Source organism: Eulemur rufifrons, chromosome 21 (assembly GCF_041146395.1).
Source record: "Eulemur rufifrons isolate Redbay chromosome 21, OSU_ERuf_1, whole genome shotgun sequence".
NCBI classification, from domain to species: Eukaryota; Metazoa; Chordata; class Mammalia; order Primates; family Lemuridae; genus Eulemur; species Eulemur rufifrons.
The window spans coordinates 17,060,388-17,067,608 of record NC_091003.1 but is presented as its reverse complement, the minus strand read 5'-3'; positions in this window follow the sequence as shown (position 1 = coordinate 17,067,608).

The window sequence follows — 7,221 nt, the reverse complement described above, 5'->3', positions numbered from 1 at the left end:
GGGGGGAAAGCCATTTACAGCCGTCCCCCCACAGCCCCGGCTGGCCTGTCGCAGCCCTTCCTTCCCGCCTTTTATTTATCCCCCCCAGAGGCTGGTTCCACGTGCTGACAGTCGGGAAGCCCAGGGAGGTCCGGGGTGGCTTTGGAGAGAAGGTGGCATTGAGACTCGGCCTTCAAAGAGGGGCAGGGTTTGAAAAGACCACCGGGAAAGGAGAGGGGTCTTGGACGAGGGGACAGCACAGCTAGGGCACGGGGGCTGGGGAGGGGAACGAGGCCGGTGAGCTTTTGCGGAGCACCTACCCACGGGCGGCCTCTGTCACCTGATCTTCCCAACAACCCCTGGGGCAGAGACAAGAGTGACCTCATTTCAGCGTGCGGAGACTGAGGCGCCTGCACCCCTGGGCCGTGCTGGGGCTGAGGTTCGGACCCAGGACCGGCTCATTCCCAAGGGAAGGGGGGCTGCCTGGGATGGGGACAGGTAACATTGGGGACAGGGCCCCTGCGCTCGGGTGGCCTGGGCCCTCAGGGGCCCGTCCTTCCAAGGACGAAGCCAGGCTGCAGGGGTGAAGGAGGGGGCGTGAGGGGACTTAGCCTGTCCCTGTCCCGTGCCAAAGGGGCTTTATCGGGGCACTGCAGACCTGGACAATCGCCACGGCCCATCTAAAGCTGGGCTTCTCGGAGCGTGGCCTGCCGCCCTGGAGGCCCGAGATAAGGCATCCCCGGTCATGGGGCTCTAACAAGGCCGCGGCCAGCTGCTGGGGAGGCTCTCCGGCGTCCTCTGCCTCCGTCCCCAGGCTGCTCCGGGCGGGGGGGGGCGGGGGTCGGGGGGAAAGTGTAGGCCCAGCGAGAAAAACAGCAGCAACAATGATTTCTAAACCCCCGAATATTTATGCTGTGCCGTTTGGGTCGTGAAGCACTTTTACTCCCATTCTCCGTGTGACAAAGAAAGGTGGGGCCGCAGAGCCAGCCTGAGGTCCTTGAGCCACCGCTTGCTGGCTGCGTGACTGTGGGCAGGTGACAGCGCCTCGTCTGTAAAATGACAACCGGGACACCATCTGTCCTTCTCTGAGCTCCGTGTCCAGCCTGTTGCCACCTTCCTCCCGGCCCTCCCCTTTCTCCACAGGACGCCACCTTTGCACCGTGCCAGACACCCCGGCCCTGGCCAGGCCGGAGTTGAGTCAGACCTCGGTCTCCCAACATGCCGCCGGGTGGACGGGCCCAGACAGCCAGAGGAGTCTCGTCCCGACTCCCATCCGGCAGCCAGCGTTTGCCAGGCCCGGGGGAGGCCGGGTGGGACGGAGGGAGGAGGGGAGGGGAGGAGGGGTGCCCCCGATGGGGAGGCTCCGATTTTGCCAGCGAAGGCTTTTGTGCTCTGGAATGCCAGGCCAGGGCAGTCAGCTCTGCCAGTGAGGAGCCTGGCCTCCAACAATAATGTTTTTCCCTGGGTTTTCTAGAATGCATCAGCTGCTTTCTAATTTGAACCATCAGGAGAAGGCTCACATGTGCTGAGTCTCAAAACACCCGTAGAAAGAAAACTGCTTCCCAAGCCAGACAAGAGCTGGCCTGGACAGTGCTTTGGCCGAGGGGCCCCTGCACGGGAGGCTGGGAGCCCCTCCCCAGGCCCCCTCCTGTCCAGCCTAGGCCCTCAGCTGGGCCACACTGGTGGCCATACGTACCACCCACACCCACGAGGGCCCACTGGGCGCTAGGACCCATGCGAGGCTTTTGGAGCGATCATCACAGCCGTCGACTGCAGTTCATGTTCACGGGCACACGTTGCAGGCCAGTGACCTGCTGACTACTTAACATTCACTATCTCCCAGCCACCTACCACCATCCCGTTCTGCAAAAGAGAGCGATATGGCTCCTGAGGTGAGAGGCCCATGTGTGGAGTCCCCCAGCAGCAGTGGAGAGATGGGCTTCCAGCCCTGGGTCTGCCACAGGGCCCCCCTGCCAGGCCTCACTGCCCAGCAAATAAAAAATGGAAGCCTCACCCCTTCATACCTACTAGGATGGCTAGAATCAAAAAGCCAGATAAGGCCGGGTGCGGTGCCTCACGCCTGTAATCCTAGCACTCAGGGAGACCAAGGCGGGAGGATCTCTTGAGGCCAGGAGTTCAAGACTAGCCTGAGCAAAAAGGAGACCTCTTCTCTACAAAAAAATAGAAAAATTAGCTGGGCATAGTGGTACGCACCTGTAGTCCCAGCTACTTGGGAGGCTGAGGCAGGAGGATCACTTGAGCCCAGGAGTTGGAGACTGCAGTGAGCTATGATGAGGCCACTGTACTCCATCCTGGGTGACAGAGCGAGACTCTGTCTCAAAAACAAGCAAACAAAAAATGTTCTAAAATTGACCGGGGTGATGGTGGCACCTGTCTGTGAGTACGCTAGAAACCATGGAGTTGTACATTTTAAAGTGCATGAATTTTATGATGTGTGAATGCAATCTCAATAACGCTGTTTTAAAAAGGATTCAGGTGCAGCCTTTAAGGAATTTCCAGGTGAGGAAGGACAGAGAAGCAACAGTTCCCGCCACAGCCACAAGCTCATGTGGGGGAAGGGCAGGTGGTGGCCTGGGGAGTGGGGCTGGCTGAGGACAGGTGTCTGTGTTCTGGTGTGAAAATAAGTTTCCTGTGAGAGGCCACATTAGTACGTCTCTTGCCATGGGAAGAGATGGGGACACCGCTCAGCCTAGGGAGCTGGGGTGAAGGGAGAGGCAACCCAGGAGGGCTTCCTGGAGCAGGTGGCATTGGGCTGAGTCCCAGAGAATAAGTCAGGCAAGAAAGTAAGAGGCAGAAAAAGATGTTCCCAGTGGGGTAGGGGGTGGAAACCCACTCAGGGAATGTTCTGAGGGGCAGGGCTAGAGTGGGGCAGAAACAGAGAGGGGGTTCCTGCCCGGTACAGAGGAAGGGCAGCCCCCCATCTGCCTCTACTCTCCTGTGTTCTCTCGAGCAAGCCCCTGTCCCTCTCTGGGCCGGGGTTCCGACAGAACCCTTCCAAACGGGTGGCAGACGGAATCAGGAGGGGACGGGCCATGTGCCCCTCGCCTCAGGCCTCCCCAGGAAACACAGCGACTGAGGAGAAATCGAAACAGAGACACAGGTGTCTTTCCCTGGGCAGATTCCAAGAAAGAAAAGAAAGTGGCTCTAAAGGAGAAAACGTGTGAGCTTTGAAGGGAGGAAGGAAACCCAAGCCGCGAGAGGAAGCGAAAGAAGAGGGTAGGCGTGAGAGAGAAACAGGGGCCCCCGCGAGGCCACGCCGGCCACGGCCCACGGCCACCTCCCCCGTCGGGGTCGGTGAACCCAACGACAGGTGGCTTCGAGGGGCAGAAGCAGTGTGTGTGGAGAAGGGGCAGGCCCTGGTCACAGTCCCGGATGGCTCCGTCAGCCTCCCGTCCTCCCAGCCCCTGTCCTCTCTTTGTCCCTGCATGGCCTCCCTGAGTCGCCGTGGCGCCGGCATTTATGGGCCCTGAGTCTGAAGCCACAGGATCTGGCTCAGCTGTGGCCCTGCCGTGTCCGAGGGGCGGCCTCTGAGCCCCGTCTGCTCAGTGGCAAGGTGGGGCCACCACGGCTGCTCTGCCTCTGCTGTCGGCGGGCACCGCACACTCGCTGGAGGAGGGAGAGGAACGTTCATGGGGACAGTCGGTCAGCGACGCAGATCCAAGGGACGGGCACATCATGGGCGTGACGTTCACCTCTTGTGTGGCTTTCCGCAGTGTCTTCACCTTTCCAAAGCATCTTCCCGTCTGTTCCCGCCTCTGAGATGCACAGCACCGAGGGAGGGAGGCCAGGCTGGTGTCCTCATGCCCGTCTGCCGGGACAGAAAACTGCGGCTCAGAGAAGCGGCACCACGCGGCGGGCAGGAGCACCAGGCTGGGGCCTGGACGCCACCCCCTCTGGCCCTGTTGGCCCCCAAGCTGGGGTGACGCGATCCTTGCGGTTTTCACAGGCAGGAGACCACTCCACGCCCCAAGTCCGACTTCCCTGGGTCACATGGAGGGTGTTCAGTCTGCGGCAGGGAAGAGTCACAAAGGTGTCCTCAAATATTTGAAAGCCTCTTAGGTAGAAGCTGAACTAAGCCTGTTCTGGGTGGTCCCAAGGACAGAATGAGGACAACAGCCCTAGGAGGTCATAGGAACATTATGAGAGGGACATTCTGAACACACTGATCTGGTTCCAGAGAGAACGGGCTGCCTGAGGAGTGGTGAGCTCCCCGTCACTGGGGGTGTTCGAGGGCAGGCCTGGCAGTTACTTGGCAGAGGTAGCTCAGAGGTTAGTTGAGGGCCAGGCTCCTCAGCCTCAGCGCGATTGCCACTCCGAGCTGGGGCCTGTCCTTGCACCGGAGGACGTCGAGCAGCCTCCCTGGTCTCTACCCACTAGACGTCAAGTAGCATCTCCCGCTGTGACCACCAAAAAGGCTTCCAGACATTGTCACGGGTACCGTGGGGCAGAATCGCCCCTGATTGAGAACTACTGGCTTAGATGACCTTTCGGATTCCCTGAGAGCCTATGAATCTGTCATTCTACACAAGGAACCACAAGAATGACTGTCATTCTGGGGGTCCGTGTGGCGTGCACGCTGCTAAGTGTCTTGCGTGCCTCGTCTCGTCTGATGCTGAGACTTTGGGATGGGTCTAGTCTTGCGTCTTCTCCCTGGCTCCTCAGCCGCCTCTCCTGCTCCTCCTGACACCCCAGACTAAGTGTCACCGCTGCTGCAGGCCCTCCCGTCCCTCATCTCGTTCTCAGCCCCCTCTTTTATCATAGTCTAGCGCCGCTTCGCTCCCCTAAGCAGCACGGCGTCCGTGTGCCGTGTGCCTCCCCGTCTGCCTTCCCGCCGGGCGTCAGGCTCCTGGGGGGCGGCCTGGCTCTTGCTCAGCTCTGGGTCCCCACGTCGCAGGGACTTGACACACGGGCACTGAGGGGCCGGGGCAGAGACATCGGCTCAGCGGTGTCAGTGCCCCCGCCCGACTGTGCAGCGCTCGCGTCCCCTGAACGTGCCCTCGGGAAGCAGCCGGCTGCCCGGCGGGGCCTGGGCTCCTCTGCACACAGCACAGGTCTCTGACCCAGACGCCGCTGAGTGTCCACAGGAAGGACGAGGGACAGGCCGTGTGGGCAGGACCCTCCCCTGGAGGAGGAAATGACCTGGATAGGGACGGCGGCCACAGCCTTGTCCTCCAGACCCCAGATAGCCGGTCCCTTTCCGCAAAGCGGGAAGGAGGGCACTTCAGGAGAATCGAGGGAAGTCCCAGCCGGGGCACGGTCAGCCGTGGGGCTGTCTTCGTGGGTTTCTTTTGTAAAGTGAGGAAGATTTGAACCACATTGGTGGTTTCCAAACTTTCGTGGGTGTTTTTATTTTGTTTTTAAGCAAAAGAAGCCTCTGCTTCTTAAAGAAAAAAAATCTCACGTAATATGCCAATATGTAAAACGCCACCCCGAAGTGACCCCGGGTCCCCTCCCGGCCCCACAGGGCTCCTCAGGGCCCATTTGGAAACTCCCAGGGTTTCTCGGAGGCTCTTCTAGCTGCTGTGGCCTGCGATCCTGTAACCGACCCCATCTATGGTGAAACGCACCCCAACATTGGCCCCTCGGGGTCTTGCAAGGCTGAGGGTGATAGCAGTCACTTGGGTTATCCTTGAACATGCTGAGATGGAAAATTCTGGTCATCCGAGCATTCTGTTTATTTCTGCGGGTCCCTGGGCAGACAAGAATCTACAGCACCCAGCAAAGATAAACGTATGGAACTCGTTACCCCAGAAAGGGTTACGCACCAGGGACGTGAGCCCGCTCGGGCAGGCGGGCAGGCGCTGCTGTGTTTGGTCCCAGCGGGACAGCGGTGGCCACAGCCCCAAGAGAGCAGCTGGCCCAAGGCTGGAGCTCTGAAAGGCCTCACAAGCATTTTCTCTTCCCTTCGAGGTTTACCGCATCCTTTTCCCTTTTTTACTGATTAAGAAACTGAGGCTCGGGGAGGTGGAGTCGCTCGCAAGTGGCTGAGACCAGAGTTCTCAGTGTCACCCTCATGGCACTCCCAGGCCAACCGCCAAGTGGCCCGAGCAAATCTGAGCTTGGTCTCCTAACCTGGAAATCGGGGCTATTTGGAGAAGGTTTTGCCGAGAAGGAGATGCCTGAGCCAATCTAGAGGCTGAGTAGTCAAGTAACAGAAGGAGACAACAGGGAACAGCATTTCCCCCAGAGCAAACAGTCTGTGCTAAGGGGAAGAGGCATGAGGAACCCTTTTGAAGGATTCTTCCAGCTAACTGCCCAGGGTGCTGGTGGGCCATTAAGGGATGAGGAGGAAGGAAGACTGAGTGTCCCAAGATCAATATCGCAGAGGAGGAATAAGGGTTCTCCTTCCAGAGTCAAATTCTCAGGCTTCATGGACGCTGGGGCTGACCGTGGAAAGTGTTCCTAACATTTGTGAGAATCTCTGAATCAGTTCTTGCTGGAGCTGGGAGAGCCTTTTAGAGATTACATTAGTTTCCTGTGGTTGCCATAATAAATCACCACAAACTGGGTGGCTTAAAATAACAGACATTTATTCACTCACAGTTCTCGAGGCCAGAAGTCTGAAATCAAGGTGTCAGCAGGGCCACACCCATCCAAGGCTCCAGGGGCGGATCCTCCTCGTCTCTTCCAAGTGGCTTCCAGAAGGTGCTCCAGGCATTCCTGAGCTATGGCTGCATCACTCGGTTCTGCCTCTGTTTTCGTGCGGCCTCTGTGTGTCTCAAATCTCCTTCTCCCTTTCCCTTGTCAGGACACTTGTCATCGGGTCTGGGGCCCACCTGGATGATCCAGGGTGACGGCATCTAGAGGTCCTTAATCACACCCACAAAGCCTCTTTTTCCAAATGAGGTCACATTCACAGGCTCCAGGATATAGACATGTCTTGTAGGGGACCACCCTTCAACCCACTGCAGGGACCAACCGTTCAACAACCTCATTCTGCAGTTGGTGACACAGGGATTCCCCAGGTTCCCCAGGAGCCTTGTCCTGAAGCCACCATTGTCATCAAAGCACAACGCACATATCGCTGAGCACAGGCCAGACGTTGTTCTGTGTTGGACATCTGTCAAATCAGAGTAGCCCCATTCTACAGAGGAGGAAGAGAGGCACAGAGAGGTCTAGGAATTTGCCCAAGGTCACACAGGCAATCTATGGGCCTGTGCTGTCCCCTGGGAACCCCACGTGTGTGAGTTCTGCATGCCCCTGAGGCCTTGGGAGGATACA